The sequence below is a fragment of the Canis aureus genome, chromosome 16 (genome assembly GCF_053574225.1).
Source record: "Canis aureus isolate CA01 chromosome 16, VMU_Caureus_v.1.0, whole genome shotgun sequence".
Taxonomy (NCBI): Eukaryota; Metazoa; Chordata; class Mammalia; order Carnivora; family Canidae; genus Canis; species Canis aureus.
Window position 1 is genome coordinate 33,488,813 of NC_135626.1, and position 22,913 is coordinate 33,511,725.

Genomic DNA, 22,913 nt, shown 5'->3' on the forward strand with positions numbered 1-22,913 from the left:
TTCATGGTGGATAAATGACATACTCTATTAAGGGTGACCAGATATAAAACACGGGAGAGTTTGGAATCAAGAAAATAGAAAAAATATATCATTTCCTATGGCAAAATTGAAAGCCGACTCTAAGATGTGAAACCAGATTAGGCTGGAGATAAAAAGAATATTACTGGGGTAAAGAAAAAAAAACTGAATATTTTGAGCTAAAATACCTTCATGAAGCTGACACCTAATCAGATTATATGGTTGACAGTGTTCCAAAATCTCTGCTTCATATAGTTGATTTGGTTCTTATCAAACAGTTATTTAGCACCTATTGTGAGCTAGACCTCAAGGACACAAAGATGAATATTACAAAGTGCTTCCCACAGTGAGTTCCCTGTCTTCTGGAAAAGACAAAGATGTGAGCAAATATATTAAAAAGACCTAGTTGGTGAGGTAATTGATTGGGGGAGAACTTGTGGTATTTGCACAACCTTGAGTGAAGAGTAGGATTTTAACCTGCAGAGAAAAGGGGAAAGAATGAATATTCCAAACAAAGGAAGAGATGAAAGAACATGGTGAGGGACGACTGGGTGGCTCAGTGGTTGCCATCTACCTTAGGCTCAGGTTGTCATCCCAGGGTCCTGGCATTCAGTCCTGCATCAGGCTCCCTGTGGGGAGTCTGTTTCTCCCTCTGCCTATATCTCTACCTCTCTCTGTGTCTCTCATGAATAAAAAAAATAAAATTAAAAAAAAAAAAAGAATGTGGTGAGTCTTGAGTACCATGCGTTGCTTGGTATAGACTTTGTAGTTATGGTCAACAGACAAATCTGCTACTTTCATTGTCATTTAATATGTATCTCAACAACAGAAAGGAAAAAAAGAAAAAGAAAATAAACACTGTCCTGAAGAAGGCAGAAGTTAATACCAGCTTTTATCATCAATTACATATATATGTAGCCTTTTAAAATCTTGAGATAGAATGTATGTTCAGTAAAATGCATATACCTGAACTCTAAAGCTCAGTGAGTTTTGATAAGAGTGAACACCATCTTAAGCCTTTTTTTGTCACCCCAAAATTTTCTTGATGTGCCTTCCCCATCAATCGTGTCACTCCCCCACCAAAATGGCTAGTGTTCTGACTTCTTTCATTATAGTTTAGTTTTGCCCTTCTAGAATTTCATTCAGTGGAGTCATTTAATATGTACTCTTTCCTATTTGATTTTTTTCCCTCAAGATCATGTTTTTGAGATTCATTCATATTGTAGCATGTCATAAGTCGCTTGCTCTTTGCCTTTTGCACTAGAACAATATTCCATTGTATAACTATGTCACGGCTTATTGTTTCTCCTGTTGATGGTCATTTGGGGTATTTCCAAATGTTGAATGAGATTGTTATGAATACTAATGTACAAATTTTTACATGAACATATATTTTCATTTTTCTGAGATACCTACCTAAGAGTGAAAAGGCTAGATCATATGGTGGTATATAATTAACCTTTTAAGAAGCTACCAAAACTTCCTACAAAGTGATTGTATCATTTTATATTTACACCAGCAGTGTGTGAGTATTGATTCTGTTGGGTGGGGAGTATTAAACACTTTATTTTTTGTTTGCATTTTGTTGATGACAAAAAGTGTTGAACATTTCCATGTGTTTATTGTCCATTTGTTTATCACCCTAGTGAAGTGATTGTTCAAGTCTTTCCCCATGTTTTCAAGTTTGGTTCTTTGTTCTATACTATTGGGTTAGCTACCTATTCTGGATATATTAATTGAATTACATTAATGGAATTTTGTTTTGTTTTTTTTTTTTGGAATTTTGTATATTTAACCTACCTTGAATTCCTGATTGAATTCCTAAACATTAAGTTGAATTTAACTCTTAATAACTTTATGTTTTGGATGATATTGTCAATGGTATTTTTTATTTTTATTTTTTCAAACATTTATAGCTATTATATGGAACCCAGTTGCTCTTTTTATATTGGTTTTATCCATAATATTGATAAATCCATTTTTTAGTTTGTAAGATAAAAAGTCCTTTGTCAGGATATATGTTTTGCAAATATTTTTTCCAGTCTATTACTTGTCCATTCATTTTCTCTACAAGGTCTTATTATGAGCAGATTTTTTATTTAATGAGGTTATTTTCCTTTAACGATTAGTGCTTTATTGTATACTACTGAAGAAATTTGCTTAGTATATGTTCAAAAAGATATTCTGCTCTGATTTTTATAGTTTTAGCTAGTCTGTGATTTGCCCAAAATTAATTTTTGTTTAGGAGATGAGGTAGATGTTGAGAGTGATTTTCCCCATGCAAATATCTAGTTGTATCAGGACCATTGTGGAAAAGAATTCTTTTCTTTTCTTTTCTTTTCTTTTCTTTTCTTTTCTTTTCTTTTCTTTTCGTTTCGTTTCGTTTCGTTTCGTTTCGTTTCTTTTCTTTTCTTTTCTTTTCTTTTCTTTTCTTTTCTTTTCTTCTTTTCTTTTCTTTTTCTTTTCTTTCCTTTCCTTTCCTTTTCTTTCTTTTCTTTTCTTTTTTTTCTTTTCTTTTTTCTTTCCTTTCTTTTCCTTTCCTTCTTTCTCTTATTGCATTGCTTTGGCACCTTTGCCAAAAAGGAAAAAAAAAAGAAAAAAGAAAAAAAAATCAAGTCTACATATAAATGTAGCTCTATTTCTGGAATCTCATTCTGTTCCATTGATCTGTATGTTGATATTTATGTCAATAACTTATGATTTTGATTATTGTAGCTTTATACTCTGCTTTGAAATTCTCCAGCTTTGTTCGTTCTCAAGATTATTCTGGATATTCTAGATTCTTTGCTTTTCTGTATAAATTTGAGAATCAGCTTGTTTGTTTCTATTAAAAATAAAACCCGCTAGACTTTGATTAGAAATGCATTGAATCTTTAGATCTATTTGTAGAGAAGAGACTTTTTAATAACATTGAGGCTTCCAATCCCAGAGCATATATCTTTCCATTTACTAAGGTCTTCTTTGGTTTCTTTTGGCAGTGTCTTAAGTATAAGCATAGAGCTCTTGCACAACTTCCATTAAATTTAACCCTAAATATTTTACCATTTGAGTAGTGTCATTAATGGTATTTTTGTTTTTATTTTTCTAATGTTTATTACCAGTACATAGGAACTCAGTTACTTTTTCTTGCATTTGTTTGTATCCGTGGTACTGATAAATGCACTTTTTACTTCATTAGATATTTTTCTTATAGATTTTTTGGATTTTATATGTACACAATCATGTCATTTGTAAATTAAGAAGGTTTTATTTCTTCCTTTGTAATCTGATTGCCATTTATTTATTTTGTTACACCATCTAGGATCTTCAGTAAAGTACTTACTTAAATAAAAGTACTGCTAATGGACATCTTTTTTAATCTTAGGGAGTATGTAATATCTTATACTTAAGTGTGGTATTAGCTATAGGTTTTTTAGCAGATGCATTTTATTAGGTTGAAGACATACCCTTCTATTCATAGTTTGCTGAGAATTATTCAATGAGTATTGAATTTTAATTTTAGAAAATCTTTTGTGACAAATTAAGTGATCATATGCACTTTCTATTATAATCTTTTAATGTGGCAATTATATTAATTGAATATTGTGTATTTAACTAACCTTGAATTCCTGGAGTAAGCATAACTTAGTCATTATACACATTCTTTAAAAACTATATTACTGGGTTTTGTTTACTAATACTTTGGTAAAGATTTTTTTGTCTAGGTACTTAAGAGGTATTGGTCTGCATTTTTTCTTATAATGTCCTTGTCTAGATTTGGTATCAACCATATGCTAGCTTCATAAACTTAACTGGAAAGTGATTTCATCTCTATCTTCTGAAAAACTACATATGAAACCGATATCATAGATTTCTTAAAGATTTTCTAGTATTTATCAGTAAAGCTTTTTAAGACTTAGTTGAAAATTTTTAATTAAAATTAAATTTCCTGGGATCCCTGGGTGGCGCAGCAGTTTAGCGCCTGCCTTTGGCCCAGGGCACGATCCTGGAGACCCGGGATCGAATCCCACGTCGGGCTCCCGGTGCATGGAGCCTGCTTCTCCCTCTGCCTGTGTCTCTACCTCTCTCTCTCTCTCTCTCACTGTGTGCCTATCATAAATAAATAAAAATTTAAAATAAATAAAATAAATAAAATTAAATTTCCTTAATGTATACAGGATTGATCACTTTCTATTTCTTATTGTATCAATTTTGCTAAGTTTTGTTTCATGGGATCTGTTAGTTTTATCTAAGTTGTAGAACTCATTGTCATAAAGTCATATATAATTCTCCTTTATTAATGTCTGTACTGATTATTACTTTTTGAAATACAATACTAAAGATGACTCATTTCACCGTCAAGAAAGTAGGAAAGGTGGAAATGCACCAGAACACATAGAAACACAGAACACATAGAAAACAAACTGAAATAGTGAATAGAAAAGATAGGAAATATAAACCTGGCATATTTAATATAAACTTATATAAATGATAACATTAAGTGTAAGTGGATTAAATTCTCCCATTTAAAAGACAAAGACTGTCAGACTGGATAAAAAAGCAAGGGTCAACTATTTGCTGTTTATAAGAAAACCTTTTAAACATAAAGGTACAGACAGGTCAAAAGTAAAAGGATAGAGAAAAGCATATCATGCAAACATTAATTATGAGAAAGCCAATGCAGTTATATTAATATTTGACAAATTAGACTTCAACAAGTAAATACATATCAGGGATAATGAGAAATATTTTAAAATGTAAATAGTGACAATTCATCAAGAAGACATACATCTTGAGTGTATATTAACTGCATAAGAAATTCCTACCTTCTTGATGGTGAAATGAGTAATCTTCAGTGTTGTATTTCATTTCCTATATTGACATTTCTGTAATACCTCTTTGTGGTTTTATTTACTTGTTGAGCTGGGCATTATAACACGCATGTTTAACTTATTGCAGTTTACCTTAAAAGATATCAATTCTCTAAGGAACAAAAAAAAGTTCATTTACCTACATATTTTACATAAATTGGGTTCTTTATTCTTTCAACTATATCTGAGTTCCATATTCTTTTAAAAACATCTGATCCCTGGATGGCTCGGAGGTTTAGTGCCTGACTTCGGCCCAGGGTGTGGTCCTGGAGTCCCTGGATCGAGTCCCACATTGGGCTACTTCTATTTTTCTTAAGATTTTGTTTATTTATTTGAGAGAGAGTGAGAAAGTGAGTGGGGAGAGGGGCAGAGGTAAAGGGAGAGGGTAAGGGAAAGAATCTCAAGAAGACTTCTTGTGGAGTGCAGAGCCCGACAGGAGACTCAGTCTCATGACTCTGAGATCATGACCTGAGCCAAAACCAAGAGTTGGACCATCAACTAATGGAGTCACTCAGGCACCCCTATAATAGCTACTTTACCTGATAATTACAACATGATTGGCATATCTGAGTCCGTTCATATTGATTCCTAGTTATGTGTTATATTTGTCTACTTTGTCTTCTAGTAATTATTTTTATTATATGCTGTATGTGTATTTGACTATATTTAGAGTTTGAACACTATTGCCTTTAAAGAAAATTGACTCTTTTTTCCCTGAAATAACTGAAGGCCCTCAGGCCTGTTTGGGGTTTCATTAGGATAAATCTAAAGGATTCTTTGGGGCTAATGTATTCATACTCTTTATTTGTAATTTTTATGAAATTTTAACTGAATACTTGGGGCATCTAGGGAAGTCTTCCCACTCTGAATGACAGAACTCCAGTGTTACCCTACATTAAGCAACATCCAGAAACTCTATTTAGTTCACAATTCCTTAGAAGTTATTCTCTACCAGACCTCATAAAGTCTAGCCGTGCACATGTGTAGTAGACTCTAAGGCATATTTCTGCAGCTCCTTATCTTCAGAGCTCCCTCCACAACTACACCTTGCCCTGAGGATTCCAGCCTTCTCACCATCCCTGTAGCACAATCTCTTGTTTCCTTCACCCAGTTGGGAATGTCATTCTCTGCTTGAGCTCCACTTCCATATGTTAAAGCTTGAAATGTGCCCTCTGGCATAAATTTAGGGTAAATATGGAGCTCATTTTGTATGTATTTTTTTCTCTCAAAGATCACAGCCTTGTGCTGTCTTGCCAATGCCTGAAAATAGTTGTGTATAGTTGTATAGTTGTTAATGGCAGGAAAGTTAGTCTGATATTTATTACTCCATTATATCAAGAACTGAAAATCCTAATGCTGTATTAGATCTAGACCCTGTAGAATGCTGCCTCGTCAATTGGCTAGTACTCTGCACACCAATTTTGCAGCATTTTGTAACCTATTCAACCAGGCAATGGAGAGCCACATCAGCCTGAAATGAAGTGACTGAAGGTCTCTTCCTATGATTCTTTATAGCGATGCTTGCAGATTGTTTTCATTTTTGTTTTGGAGGCATTCAGATGGTCCCTTAATTTAACGAATCACATTCCATAGATGATGTCACACAAAACAGATTAAGCCATCATTAGATTCCTTCAGTACTGCTTAATAGGTTTTGTCTTTGTGGGTTTTTTTTTTTCTTCATCACTTATTGCTTTTATTTATTATGTAATTGTTTCCATTGTCTTCAGAGGTGAAAACACTCATGCACATTTCACTTATAGCCTCCTGATAGAAGGCATAATTTTCAGGAATGTATGACATTTTCAAACAACATCCTCTTTTTTTTGTTTGTTTTTTTGCTTCCCTAATACCTGTTATCTTATCGCAGCATGTTAAATTTATATCTGTTCATGAATCTCTTTCCCTCAAAGGATAGTTGCCTACTTTAAGGCAGAAGTCTTCTCTTATTAATCTCTATATGAGCACTACTGCTGTCCTACAGATTTTTAGATATTCAGAAAAGTTTATATACAAACTTAAATCAGAATATCACTTATAATCTTGAGTATTCAGTGTGTAGGTAGAGAATCTAAGGATAAAGATTGAAGATTCATGAATATCAGTGAATATAAAAAGAAAAGGTAAATTATGATCACAGTGTTGTTTTTCAGTTGGTCTCCAAGAAGTTTTATGGTCTATAGTATGAATGAACTCTTCTAGGAGCAACCAGAAAAAAAGGGTGGGGGCCCAGAGTAAATCTCACATCTTTTTTTGAAACCTTGCTCTTTTACTGATTGCTCACATAGCATCCTTCCCTTATGTAACTCTTATATCACACTTCTCTGATTTCTGATTCTATGCCCGTATATTTTCCTTCTTCCAAGACTATTGAGATAAATAATTGTGCTTAATTTTTTTAAATACCCCCTTTACTTTTCTTAAATGCATAGTCTAAAAAAATCAATAAATCTATAATGGTTTTATTCTATGTATAAACAGGTGACAATAACTTTTTATTAACATAACATGCTATATAAAATAGGAGTTACTTTTAAAGTGGTAGAAGTAGAGGGCCTTCTGGGTGGCTTAGTCCCTCCTTCTAACAACTACTGAAAGTTAGCTAATTAAAGATAACTTTCACTTCCACATCAATGTTATCTGAAATATTACAAGTTCTGACAAGCAAATGTTCATTTTCTTTTGTGGTTTCTATACAGATTGATCATCCCCAAATAATGCTGACTAAACTTTCTCCTGCAAGAAGAAAAGGTTAGACTTCCTAAAGAGTCCTTCTGTAATAAGGGATCCATAGCTCACACCAGATACATTTTTATTCATCATGCCCAAGGACAAATTTAAACACAGTCTCACTAAGTATTTATTCTTCTTAGAAAATAAATTGTTTTCTAACAGTTTGTAAGAAGCTGTTAAAGTATAATATGCTTTTTGTTCTCCTAAGCCAGATAAGTGCAGGTAATAAGCATGATGTTGCCATTTATGAAAAATAAACTGTAAGCTCTCCACTGCCTACAAATATGCCTGTTATGTTCCAGGTTCATTTTTAGATTCTTCTCATCATTGGTCTGAGGCAAATGAACAGCTTAGGTCCTTCGCTACTAAATCATTTATGACAATTTTCCAAAGAAGTCAAAAATCTTATCTAGAACCTATTTTATAGTATATTTTGAAATCCTTATTTAGATCACACCCATTAACAAATTAACCCATTAACAAATTAACTCCAATTATCATGTAATATCTATTCAAATATGGAATTTTTAGAGCAGTATTTCCTGGTGCAGGTCCATGATGCGGTCAGGTGAATTTTCATGGCTTCTTGTGCATATTGCTGGCTGCTTCCTCACTCCTATTTCTGTTTCATTCCTGGAATGCAGGTGTTTTGCCTATATGACTTTATTTTTAAAAAGATCTAGATCAGAGTAGAGCAAATAACTTATCTGTGACTTTGGTTAAGCAGAATAAAACAATGAATCCTTTTTGGATAAAGGGATTTTTGAAAAAATTTTTGAAGAATTTGTCTTAGTAACTTTGGAAAGGCTGATTAATTAGATCATGAAAGGATTAATGCTATCATGCTTATCCTACATGAGCTAATAGTTCAAATAATTTTGAATAAGCCAAATAGTCATTTCATCATTTGAGCAGCAGTACATCTATACTTTCTCTACAAAAATTATGCAGGGTGGTAGTAGAATCACTTTTCCTCTGTTAAAACCATATCGCATAAAATAAAAAATATACTTTGGTGCTAGCTTTAAATTCAGATTTTAGACTTCCCATTCTGATTCTTCATACACAGAGGGGGAGGGGAAGTGAAAATAATAAAACTGAAAGATTCCTTTTGCTGTGTGGAGGGCTTTTTTTCCTCCTCCAGGAAATGCCTTTCTTTGGGTAATTCCCTTTGTTCTTTATAAGCGTTTTTAATCCATACTCCCATAAAATTAAATTGAAGAATTAGACTTTCTAGACATCATAAAAGGATATTTGAGAAGATTGTGCCTTAATAGGATTTAAATGAAGTTGAGACTTAGCCTGCGTAGCTTGGAATTGGACAAGTTTTCTCCCAGCTTTTGCATAGTATATTTTGAAATTAAAGATGCTGTAAAAATTCCACTGGGAGCACAAAATCTGCATTGACCTGAGATGTGTGTTCCATCTCTCTTTTTCCCATTCCTTGGGCTAGGTAGTTATTCTGTGATCTGTTCCTCTGCAAACAACCTGCTCAGTAACTCCATATGCTTTGACTGCCTCATTGCACTTATGCCTCCAGTCCCCACTGTCAGAGACTCATGACAGGAAGCAAAGGGTATTTGAGAGGAAGAAAGGGTAATTTCTCAAAGCATAATTTTTCTTATTCTGTTTCTGTTTCTTTGTTTATATTGTTTCCTTCCTCCTGGAATGGAGTTTTCTGCTTCTTCCCTACCCACTCTTTAAATTCTACACAGAAGTTCCTTAAAGATTCATTCATATCTTAATTTTAGGTCTAATATTCATTGCTTATGACAGTACTCAGCACATGGTAAATATCCATCTGGGTGGAAGAGTGCATATATAGTTGAGTTTCAATAAGAACTGGACTGTTTTGTTTTGTTTTTTAAGATTTTATGATAGAGAGGCAGAGACATAAGCGGAGGGAGAAACAGGCTCCCTGTGGGTAACACTATGCAGGACTCTGTTCTGGGAGCCCAGGGATCATGACTTGAGCCAAAGGCAGACACTCAACTGCTGAGCTAAGCTACCCAGGTGCCTTGATTCTTCTTTTTTTAAATCTCATAATCTCTCTTTTAATTTGCCTAGTACATTTACACTTAATGTAATTATTGATATGGTTAGATTTAGGTTTATCATTTTATTGCTTTTCTATTTGTTCACTCTGTTTTTCATTCTCCTGTTTTTTTTCTGCCTTCTTTTGATTGATTTTTTAGTTTTCAATTTTAATTTATCTACTTACTTTCTGACTGTCTATAGTTTTTTAGTGGTTATTAAAATGATTAATAAAATATAAAGCCTGTCTTTCACAGTTCATATTTTATCACTTAATGAAAAATGAAAAATGTAGAAACATTGCAACCATATAGGCTCTTTTATGCTCTCTCCTTTATGCTATAGTTAACAGATGTAGTGCATCTATTTAAAAAAATTGAAAACTCCATCATACAATGTTAAAATTTTTACTTTCAACAGTCATACATATTTTTAAAGAACTTAAGAGGGAAAAATAAAAAGGCTGTTTACCAGGATAGTTGCCATTTCTGTTGCACTCTTCTTTCATTCCTGAAATTTCAAGTTTCTCTTTAGTATCATATCTCTTCTGCCTGAAGAATTTTCATCATTTTTTAGAGAAGATCAGCTGCTATGATTTCTATTAGCTTTTTCTGTCATCCGAAAATGTCTTTACTTCATCTTTCTTTCCCGAAGGATATTTGTGGTGGATATAGAATTCTGAATGGCTCTTTGCTTTTCATCACTTTAAATAGGTTATTATACTGTCTTCTGGGTTCTGTGATTTCCACTGAAATACGCTGTCATTGAATTTTCATTGAATTGTCATTGAATTGTTGGAGTCTTGCTGCTTTCAAGGTTATTTTCTTTACCTTTAGATTTCAGTAGTTTGATTCTGATGTCTCTGCATGTGATTTTTTTCCCCTTTGGGGGGGTTACTTTATGACTCTTAAACCTGTACATTTATGGCTTTAAACCAAATTTGAGAAATTTTCAGGTATTTTTTCCTGCACCAATCATTCCCCTCTCTTTTTGAGATTCTAATAAATCAAACGTGAGATCTCTACTACAGACCCCTGAGGCTCCAATCATTATGTATATGTATTTTAATTTTGTCTCGCTTGTTCAGAAAGGATCATTTCTACTATTTTTTTCAAGTTCAATGACTCTCTTTTGCTGACATTTCCACTAAAATATTGAGTTTATCTGGTAAAAAATTTTAGTTATTTTTTTTTAATTTCTAAAGTTTTCATTTGGTTTTCCTTTATATTTTCTATTTCTTGCCTCAGAACTTCTGTCTTTCCATTCATTTCAAATATTTTTTTCTCCTCATGGAGTATAGTTATAAATACCTTCAGTGCTTTGCCCAGTAATTTCAACATATGGATCATCTCAGGGATTAGTAGTTACTTGATGGTCTTTTCTTTGGAGAGTTGATGAAATTTTTCTGGGTCTTTCTATGTTTAGTAATTTTAGATTATATCATAGACATTTTGGGATTTATGTTTGTGACTCATCCTGTTAAATTCTCTAGGTAATGTTATCCTTTTGTTTGTTTTGTTTTTTGTTTGTATTCTCAGGTAGTCAACCGGATATGGTTCCTGCCACACCTGCCTTCTACAGGCTGTGGCTCCTATGTCTGCTTAGTTTTCAAAGCTTCTGTAACTCTATTCTGTCTGCTGCATGTTTGTACAACCCAGAAGTGAACCTTTGTTTAACCATAGTCCAATACTTGAAGCATTCACTATGCTAAATCATGTAATTTCAATGCATGTACAACTAAGTGGTGAGCCTGTGAATTCATGCACAGATTTAGGGGCTCTTTTTCTCTACTGCATTCTTCTATAGTCCCTGAGGTTCCACTCCAGGATTTCTTCAAAAGTCAGAGTTTTAGGTTCCTGTGCTATTTCACAATTTTCATGACTTGGTTCACCTTGAGAGCAAAACAATGAGAAGAAGAGGAAGAAAATTAATAACAACAATTTCCCACAAACATACTCTCTTTGGACCACTGGGACCAATTTTCCAATTCCTCTGCTCAAAAAGAAATAACTTCTCTCAGAATCTTAGGTATATGCATAGCTGCTGCATCTACTAGCATACAACTTTGTGACCACAACTTGTCTGGACTGAGCCAGGTGAACAAAACAAAACAAAACAAAAAAACACACAAAGGAAGGGATCTCTTCTACAGTCTCCATCCCATACACTTTTCCTTCCCAGTCTTCTGGAAAAAAAATTAGGGAATAAATTTCTCTTGGAGTTTTTCCTCTTTGGATCTCATGTGCAGTTTTGGGATTATAGGCTATTTTGTTGTCCAAACTGGGAAATTAGGAAGAAAGGGAAATACTCATAAACTCATTGCTATAGTGGCCATACTTTCCATTTTGATTTCTTTCTCCAATCCACTTGCTATTTATTTTTTCTGAGTCCTCTGATGGATGCCTTTATGTTTTTAGTAGTAAAACTACTAAAAGTAGTAAGCTACATCGGAGATGTAGAGCAATATATACTTCCTCATAACCAGAATTGGAACCAAACAAAATTATATTGCTTTTTTCTTCTACTAATTCTCTCATTTATTTCTTCATGTTTTGTTTTAATTTTGCTCATCCATTTGTTTGCTTTGATTTTTTTTGTGTGTTGTTGTTGTTGTTGTTCTTGTTGTCTTAGTCTGGTTAGGCTGCTATAACACAATGCCATAGACTTGGTAGCTTATAAAAAGCAGAAATTTGTTTCTCATGTTTTTTTTATAATACATTTAATTATTATTGGTGTTCAATTTGCCAACATACAGAATAACACCCAGTGCTCATCCCGTCAAGTGCCCCCCTCAGTGCCTGTCACCCATTCACCCCCACCCCTCACCCTCCTCCCCTTCCACCACCCCTAGTTCGTTTCCCAGAGTTAGGAGTCTTTCATGTTCTGTCTCCCTTTCTGATATTTCCCACACATTTCTTCTCCCTTCCCTTATATTCCCTTTCACTATTATTTATATTCCCCAAATGAATGAGAACATATAATGTTTGTCCTTCTCTGATTGACTTAACTTCACTCAGCATAATACCCTCCAGTTCCATCCACATTGAAGCAAATGGTGGGTATTTGTCATTTCTAATGGCTGAGTAATATTCCATTGTATACATAAACCACATCTTTATGTTTTGTTCTTATATCATGAGTTTATTGGCCTGATATGTTTGAGTTCTCAGCCTTCCTTACTAAGGTATATTTCTCTTTTCCTATAAAATTTCCAGAGAAAGGAGGGGAAAAACAAATACCTAACATTATGTAAGGAAAAGCCATTCACAATGGTTTCAAGAAATATAATAAACCATAAAGTTGCAGGAAAAATAATACCCTTTTAAATGCTATGTCTAGTGTTTTTCCTCTTGCCTTTTCAATTTTCTTTCTTGGACGTACTTTTGAAGTAGTTGTTTACTTCAATTAAAATAAGCATCCCACCATTACGCTGCCTAGGAAACGTGAGGAATCTAGTAGGAAGTGGCCCACTTTGAACACAATTTGTAGGAAAGATCCATGAGGACTACCCTCCTACACCCAGTCAAACATACACAGATTTGCTTTCTTGTCGAGTGAATTAAACCTAGAACTTCCAAGTAGAGCTGAAGGAGTCAACACCAATTATCAAAACCAAACAAACAAAAAAAACCCCCACAAAATGCAGTTTTTTTCAAAGGAATCACATTCACATGAAGTTTAAGGCAATTATACTACTGGGATCTGTTGATTACTCTTGTTCCCAGCACTTTCTTTTCAGCTATGCAAGTCCTTGAATGAGCTTCACATTGAACACTTACTACAGTTGGCACTATGTCAGGTACTTAGGGGACCACAGAGATGAATGAGATGAATCCCTGTCTTCTAAGAGTGGAGGACACAGAGGCATGCACAATTAAGAGACTATTTGCCAGACTGTGCTGAGTGCTAAACTTTATGGGGACAGAAGTCACCCTCTCTGGGAGCACATGCAGGGATGATTCACTCCTCTGAAGGGGTGTGAGGAAGGTTTCATAGGGAGATGAGGTTTCAAATGAGTTTTAAGGATGCATTAGTCCAGAAGGAAATGGAGCGTGCAGAGAACATCATCAAAGCATGGGTATAAGTAAAGCTTTGTGGTTAGGAAATTCGTGGCTTAGGGGATAGAAAAGAGTTCAATGTAGCTGGTGTGTGGCACACTCCATTTTGTTTTTATATTTTTGAGTTGGGTTGTATTATTTCTGCTATGACATGGTTTGGATAGCTGTATAATTGACAAAACTATGGAAACCAGGATTTAGGTTCCAAGCAGATGTACTGTCGTGGGTGTTCCTTGGAGGCGGTGATGGTTTGTTACTGTACCATGCCTTTGTTCCGGCTCCCTCTGTGTGGCATTCTCACTCAATCTCCTGCCTCTCCAAAAAGAACCATTCTGTGTGTGTGTGTGTGTGTGTGTGTGTGTGTGTTTTGTTTCCACATATGCATAGAGTGGCTAGTATCTTCTTAAAAGCAGACACTACCTTATTCACCCAGCATCCCCAATCCTACCACCATGCATATGAGGTTGCATACCATCACAATAAGCAAAAAGGGAAAGGTAATAAATGCAAATGTCCCAGTAGAGGCAGGGGGACCTCTGAGTTCAGACAAGGCATCTCTTTTCCTGCTTGACCACCTTGTAATAACATTCCTCACCTTTATGTAGATTTGCATAAAATCATGAAGAAATAAAACCCAGCAGCTTCTCTTACATTGACCACCTAAGAGTCGTGCTATAAGAAGCAACAACCTCTCCTCTTCTCTGCCATCCACCCGGCAGCCACCAAGCAGCAACCAAGCGTGAATGCATCTCCATCTATGTTGACCAGGCACGTGTCCAGATCAGCAATGCCTGCTGGGAGCTCTATTGCCTGGAACACAGCATTCAGCCTGATGGCCAGATGCCAAGTGACGAGACCATTGGAGGAGGCGATGACTCCTTCAACACCTTCTTCAGTGAGATGGGCACTGGCAAGCATGTGCCAGGGCAGTGTTTGTAGACCTGGAGCCCATAATCGTTAATGAAGTTCGCACTGGCACCTACTGCCAGCTCTTCCATCCTGAGCAGCTCATCACAGGCAAGGAAGATGCTGCCAATAACTATGCCCGAGGGCACTACACTATTGGCAAGGAGATCATTGACCTTGTCTTGGACTGAATTCGGAAACTGGATGACCAGTGCATGGGTCTTCAGGGCTTCTTAGTTTTCCACAGCTTTGGAGGGGGAACCAGTTCTGGGTTCACCTCCCTGCTGATGGAACGTCTCTGTCGATTATGGCAAGAAGTCCAAGCTAGAGTTCTCCATCTACCTTGCCCTCCAGGTGTCCGCAGCTATAGTAGACCCTACAACTCCATCCTCACCACCCATACCACCCTGGAGCACTCTGATTGTGCCTTCATGGTAGACAACGAGGCCATCTATGACATCTGTTGTAGAAACCTCGATATTGAATGCCCAACCTACACTAATCTAAACAAGTTGATAGGTCAGATTGTGTCCTCCACCACTGCTTCCCTCAGATTTGACAGAACCCTGAATGTGGATCTGATAGAGTTCCAGACTAACCTGGTGCCCTATCCCCACATCCACTTCCCTCTGGCCACATGTACCCCTGTCATCTCTGCTGAGAAAGCCTACCATGAACAGCTTTCTGTAGCAGAGATCACCAATGCATTCTTTGAGCCAGCCAACCAGATGGTGAAATGTGACCCTCACCATGGTAAATACATGGCTTGCTGCCTGTTGTACCATTCCCAAAGATGTCAGTGCTGTCATTGCCACCATCAAGACCAAGTGTACCATCCAGTTTATGGACTGGTGCCCCACTGGCGTCAAAGTAGGCATTAATTACCAGCCTCCCACTGTGGTACCCGGTGGAGACCTGGCCAAAGTACAGCGAGCTGTGTGCATGCTGAGCAACATCACAGCCATTGCTGAGGCCTGGGCTCACCTAGACCACAAGTTTGACCTGATGTATGCCAAGCATGCCTTTGTTCACTGGTATGTGGGTGAGGGCATGGAGGAAGGAGAGTTTTCTGAGGCCCATGAGGACATGGCTGCCCTGGAGAATGATTATGAGGAGGTTGGTGTGGATTCTGTTGAAGGAGAGGGTGAAGAAGAAGGAGAGGAATACTAAAGTTAAAAATATCACAAAGGTGCTGCTTTTACAGGGAAGCTTATTCTGTTTTGAACATTGAAAAGTTGTGCTCTGATCAGTTAACTTGTATGTAGCAGTGTATACTCTCATATACAATTACTGACCTATGCTTTAAAACAAAACGCTTTGTTACAGACCCAAGCTGTCCATTTCTCTGATGGGTTTAGATAAAGTATTCCCTGTCTTAAATGAAAAAAAAAAAAAAAGAAAGAAAACCCAAGTTCTGCTTGGGGCCTATCTGCTGCCCTCTTTTCTATAGAATTATTTATAGGCATATTTTAAAACTGTTTGGGGAAAAACAATGATATCACCTGCATCTGGGTTTGTTTGAGGTTTTTTAAAATAGTTTATTATTTCAAGGGAATGTTAAAGCAATCTGGGCCAATGCTGGGTATAGGAAATTAGAAGGAATTTAAAGATAAGACTCCAGGTATCCTTTGGACTTAATTCAACAGTTTTGTGTAATAGTATGAACAGCACCTTTTACCACCATTCTTGAGATTTGAGAGAGCTTGGCAGAGGTAAAGGTGCCTCTGTTCTATGTGTCTTTTCCTAAAAACTGTTGATGGGTTCCCCTCCTACTTTTTTTATGGATCTGAAGAAGAAAAAGATTTCTGCTGAAAAAAATGGACAAGAGGGGTGCCTGTGTGGCTCAATCAGTTAAGCATCTGCCTTTGGTTCAGGTCATGATCTCAGTGTCCTGGGATTGAGCCCCATCTTGGGATCCCTGGTCAGCAAGGAATCTGCTTCTTTCTCTCCCTCTCCATTGGCTCCTTCCCCTTTTCTTGTGCTCTCTCTCTCTCTTTGTCTTTCAAATAAATAAATACAGTCTTAAAAAAAATGAACAAGAAACTTCTCACCAAAAAAAAGAAAAAAAAAAAAAAAAAGAAAAGAAACCTCTCACCACTGTCAAAAATATTACTTTGATGTCTCTAATTTTTTTTTTCTTTCATAAGGGCTAAAATGGTGCCCTAGGGTGGGAAAGTTTATGCGCTAATAGATTAATCCATCCAGATCTACTTCCTGGTTTTGCTAATAAAACCTGTGCTGCAGTGTGCATTGTTCTATATTTCTCCTTGTCCATACTAAAACATAAATGAGAAACTGAAAGACCTAACAATTGAATAGAATAGATGGTTGTGTATTCCTATAATGAAATATTGTACAGAAGATTAAATAAACTAGATTTACAAAACCACAAACACATGTGAAAAAGCAAAATATATAAAACTGATACATACAGAATGATGCCATATGTATAAAGTTTGACAATATACAAAGCAATCCGGTATGGCTTCTGGAATACACATATGTGTAGCAAACATATAAAAGCATGCCAGTTAATCATAAGCACCAAATAATGACAATGATTAATTCTGAGGAGGAAAAGAGATTGAGAATAGGGAGATACACAGGGGACTTTAAAAATAATATTTACGCTTTCTATCTTAAAGAGAATCTGAAGCAATTGTCAAAATGTTAAAATCTGATAAAGATGGTAGATGAGGATATAAGTGTTTGTAATTTATACATTTCTGTAAAATATTTTGTGACTCTAAAAAGTTATTAGGTGGGAGCTGTCTGTACTATCTCTGCAGCCTTTCTGTAAACCTAAAATTAACCTGAAATAAAGAGTTTTTTTTTTTTTTTTTTTTTTTAAGTTTCTAGATCTGGCTTTGGTTTACAAATGGCTTTGTCTCTCCATCTAATCAAAAGAACCAAAGCTTAAAGTAGGAGGCTTTGAGTGGGGCCCCAAAGAAAGAGCTCAGTCTGGGAGTGATTTGTTCTGACCAGAAGATATCTCACGGAAGGGAGCTTCGAGCTGAGCCTTGTTCTCTGGGAGCATTTTGATTGATGAAAGAAAACAAAGGGCACCCCAAGGCAGCGGCAACAAGTGACATGTGTGAGGAGTGGCAGGTGCCCAAGGGTGGTAAAGACATGAGTTATCTAGAACAGAGAAGCAGGGGATGAGATGGAGCAGAAGCTATGTCCCCAAGCACCAGGCTGGCCATGCAGAGGAAGGTAGACTTTACAGTTTGAAGAAAATAGAGGTTTCTGAAGGTGATGGCAAAACCTGACCTGTTTATTAGCAGTGGGGAGAATGCCTGAGGTCTGTTGAGGCCGTGGGGAAAACCATTCCGAGGCGGTGAGGCCCTGAGGCCAAACACGTGACCCCTTTGAGGTCCAGAAAGATTAGGAGCAGTGAGACCAGCTTCTTGGCCTCCCCTTCCCTCTCTCTGTTTTATTCTTTCAAGACTTCTGGAAAAGCTTTTAGTTCCTTTATGAAGACCATCAAATACTCCACCCAATAGGAGTGAGGCTATTTTTAAAAATGACATGCAGCATATTTTGTGGGAAGGTCATCAGTAATAGAGCCTCAGACTTCCTATACCTTTTGTGAATCTTGACGCCAGGAGAGAAGCATACACGATCTTTTATACAGACTCCCTGGAAGGAATTTACGTCCTTTTCTCAGGAGCCCTAATGGGGTCTCTGTTGAAAGAAGCCTCATCCCACAACATACAACCTCTTTTTATAACCTTACAGAGGAGCTGCTTTGTGCCTGCAAAGGGCACTCTGGCCACCAATTTAATCATTTTGAATATCACCATTGCACAGTATTGTACTCTTTTGCAGTCTCTCCCATGCATTTTTAGTGACCTTTCTCGCCTTCAGAGAAAGTGGGATAAAAACAGCATGATTGGACTTTCTTCCAGCTGGTCTTTCTCTTATTGAGAGGTAGATCCTATAGTCATCAGAACACTGGGCTGAGAGTCATCAGAACTCAAGATGCTGGTTTTCAGTTTGTTTTAGGATCTAGAGCCATAGATTTCTTGTCTGTAAAAAAAAAAAAAAAAAAAGTATTCCTTAGAAAGCCTCTAATCTAAGATCATTCAAATCCTAAGCCTAAGTGACTCTGTGACTCTCTCAGGTCTGAAGATGGACTGTCATCCTTTACTCAGATTTTATGACCATCTGCTGAGTGCAAAGCAGTGGATACCTAAAGCACTCAGTTGGCCTGTGAGAAGTTCTCCCAAATTTATATTTCAAGAAAGAAGTAGGAAAAAAACCTCAAGCATAAATACTAAGGAGTTTATGAACTTTAAACATGTTTGACTTAGTTTTGCTCAGAATGGTAAGAGTTGGGTAAAGAGAGCACTGGAATTTGAATCCCAGCTTGAGATAACATACCAGCTTGATCAAATTAGGCTACAACACTTTAGTTCAATAAAAAGAAATACATGTATCTTTGAACCTCAGTTTCTCTTTCTGTCAAATGGAAATAATGCTTGTCTCAGAGCCAGCAGGGAAAAAATGCGATATGGCTTTGCAAACACTTTCTACAAAGGAAGCTCTAAGTGCATCTGAATAATTCCTCCTACTGCTGACATTTGTTTAACTTCCTAACTCAGAATTGCTCAGACTGCAGAGCGAGTGTCAGGTGCCATGTCTGCTCCTCAGTTAGGTTTATTTTTCAGGACTCATATCTAGTTTTCCCTTTTAAAATTGACTATTGGGGGTGACCATCCTAAAGCAAGCTGGTGTAGAGGTGCTGCATCCATCCTTGGGTGGGTTTTCCAGATAGGATGGCTCCCTGCTGCTGCTTCCTCCTCTGTAAATGCAAATGAGTCTCAGCTTCAGGAAGAAGAAAACTAAGACAGTGTCTGTCATGTGCTTAGGAAAGCACCAGAATCAGAGCCAGATGCCCTATGTTCTGGGTCTGTTTATGCTACTAACTCTACCAGAAAGCCCTGGACAAGTCATTTTATCTTTCTGTATTTCACTAAAAAGAAAAGGGGTTGGATACAATGATATCTTAGCATCTTCTTGACACAAAATTTAATTTTTACCATTTGTTATGGGTTGAATTGTCTCCCTCTTCCCTGCCCTCCACCAAAAAAAAAAAAAAAAAAAAAATAGCTCATGTGGAAATCCCAATCCCCATTACCTGAGAATGTAGCCTTATTTGGAATAGAGTCATTGCAGATGGAATGACTTAAGTTAGAATGGGGTCCTCCCAGAGGAGAATGGGTATCTAACCCAGTACAACTGATGTCCTTATAAAAAGGGGAATTCGGACATAGACGTGGACACCTGGAAGACGCCAAGTGAAGATGAAGGCAGAGATAGGGATGACGCAGAGAAATGAAGAAACACCAGGGATTGCCAGCAAACCATCAGAAGCTAAGGAAGAGGCCTGGAACAGATTCTCCTTCACAGTCCTCAGCAGGAACCAGCCCTGCTAACACCTTAGTCTTGAATTTCCAGCCTCCAGAATCGTGGCACAATCCATTTCTGTTGTCTAAGCCACCCGGTTTGTGGCACTCTGTATGGCCAACCTAGAACACTAATACCACATTAGAGAGTCAGACCACTGCTAACAGTGGGAAGATATTAGTGTTGTTCAAGTTCAAATGAAAGAGAACTATATCTTACTCTGTGCTGTAATTGTGCAAGCTCATACATTCTGGTTGCAATAGAAAGCAGAGTTCCATTTTAATAATATTGGCAGTTAATGTCTTCTTCTTCCCAGAGACTGAACATCACAATGTTTTGACTTGCAGCTCAAGAAACTTAAAACCACAGAAGAAAACACTTACTCATGCCACTATATATAGCCAGAGATGAGCACAGCATTTAAAAATGGAGCCACATGCACGTGGAAGTTATTGTGTTTACAAAATCTTTCCTCCTGGATGCAGGACTCAGCAGTTTCTTGCCACTGATGGTCTCCCTCCCAAAGCAACCTCAGCAGGTTCCATGAAATTGTCTTAAAGATCAGGTTCTGTTCAGTACAGTAGTGATCCTTAGAACCCAGCTCCATTTATCGATTAATGCAGAGAAAGAAACTCGGGCATGTGAAAAATGATCCGGTTTATCCAAAAGTAAAGTACTGGGCATGTTTTATAGGCATAAGGTAATTCAGTCAGAAGCAATTATCCAAATGTTCACATTGAAGGACAAAAAGAGATGCGTATGTGCCTCGGATTAAGAAAAAAATTTCTGTGCAATTAGCTATTCTGCTCTAAGGGGTATTGTTACTAAAGACAATTGTTAAGCCTGATCTGGGCAACTAAGCCCTAGAACTTATAAGTTAATTAAATAATGGAATATTGTATGCAAATTAAGTAACTGAACTGAGGAATAAGATATTGAATGATTTTCTCCTGTTGTGTGAATAGGGACAAAATGAGCTAGCCTTGTCTCTACTTCCTTGGGCAGTTTTTATCTTCCTTATTGGAAGAAAGGAAGACAAGATCTTAAAGCAGAAATCAGGAGGGAGGACGACAAATCTGTTAGCTCAAAGACAGCTTAGAAAGGTGAACTAATAAAGTCTTTCCCATGATTGGCTCAACGTCTGTTGGGGCCATTATTATAGGAATCTTGTGGGAGGCAAGTATGATCCTCCAGAAGGATTTGATACTAAATTACATTTCTTAAAATTTAAAAATAACCAGAGCTCTGTATTAGATGGGAATTAGGCTAAATTAGTCCAAGAGTTGGTAAAATCAGGCGAAGAACAATACATATTTGTACCTTCAGCTACTGATTCCCAAAAGAGAATGTGCAAGACAATCCACAGGGATTCAGGAGAAAAGTATTATTCGTCTGTTTTCCTGAATGCCTACTGTGTGCTGGGAACTGTGCATATACCAGTGAATAACAAAAAAACAGATGAAAAATCTCTGTCCTTAGGAATTTTACATTCTAATGAGAGGAAACACATTATCAATATACCTATTGATAATGACCTGGAAAGCAACAGTAGACACACTCAAAGTAAGTAATTGAGGAGAGATTAGTGAAGAGCTACTTAGAAGAGCACCAGGGTGGCTTAGCGGTTGAGTATCTGCCTTCAGCTCAGGGTGTGATCCTGGGGTCCTGGGATCAAGTCCCACATTAGGTTCACCACAGGGAGTCTGCTTCTCCCTCTGCCTATGTCTCTGCCTCTCTCTGTGTCTCTCATGAATAAATAAAATCTCTAGGAAAAAATAAAAGCTACTTAGGGCAGGTCAGGGTTTAAGAGAAACCAATAAGGAATGCTGGAATATCTCAGGGGCTACCAGTAGTGGAGAGCTGTCTCCAGTCCCCTGTGTGCCGCCAATGGCCAAACTCAACTGAAAGCCAGAGAGCAAGAGAGCCCAAGTGGTATCATCCATGGAGGACAGCCTCTTGGGGAGAAGTGGGGAGAAAGAGGAAGAGGTATCCCCAGAGTCAATGGGGACCTCCTAGCACACATGCTCTGGAGAGAAATGAAGCAAGAAAAAGGAGAGGGAGGGCAAGTGAGAAGGATTTTAAATTTAAATGAGGCCATCAGGGAAGGCCTTCCAACAAAGTGACAAGTGACGCTTGAGCAAAGACCTGCAGTAGTTGAACCAAGGGACTAGCTGAAGAGACCACTGTTTTAGAAGAGGCCAAGTACTAGGAATAATTAGTACAATGACATATGTGTCTAATCTATAAATAAATACTTTTATATAGAGGTTGCTTTCTGAATTCTTTTTTTTGTCGATAGGGAGGGCTAGGCTTTCCACAACTTTGGCCACCACTGCCTTGGAGCGATTACTTTTAAGACATTGCAGGCTAATGATATTATTATAATGACAGGCTGCATGGTTGCCAACAGAGCTCTCCTAGTTCAGCACCCATTTTCACAGATTAGTATTAGCCACTTGGACTCAGATGCCCTGAAGTTCCTATTCAGTGCCTGTCTCCAGACATCATGCTCCCCTCCTGCTTTATCATGCGTTGAAGGTCAGCTCTGCTTCGAAGGAGCTCTGTTTTGTTTTTGTTTGTTTTTAATGATTTTATTTATTTATTTAGTTGAGAGAGAGAGCATGGGAGAGAGAGAGAGATCACAAGCAGGGGGAGAGGCAGAGGTAGACTCCCCACTGAGCAGGGAGCCAACACGGGTCTTGATCTCAGGACCCTGAGATCATGACATGAGTGGAAGGCAGACACTTAACTGACTGACCCACCCAAGTGTCCCTGAAGGAGCTTTATTTTGGCTTTTGTAATAAGTGAACATTTTCTGGATGGGAAATCTCAGCCACATTCGGAGACCAGTCTTACTGCCTTTGCCTTAGAGCCTCCCCCACACAAATTTTGACAAAGGAATCAA

General features: G+C 37.2%; 1 protein-coding gene and 1 pseudogene across 3 annotated transcripts in view; both read left to right on the plus strand.

Moving 5' to 3' along the window:
- CA10 (carbonic anhydrase 10) overlaps positions 1-22,913 on the plus strand; it is a 473,876-nt gene that overhangs the window by 154,426 nt on the left and 296,537 nt on the right. The window lies entirely within an intron of this gene.
- Positions 14,275-17,357, plus strand: LOC144286347 (tubulin alpha-1A chain-like; annotated as a pseudogene).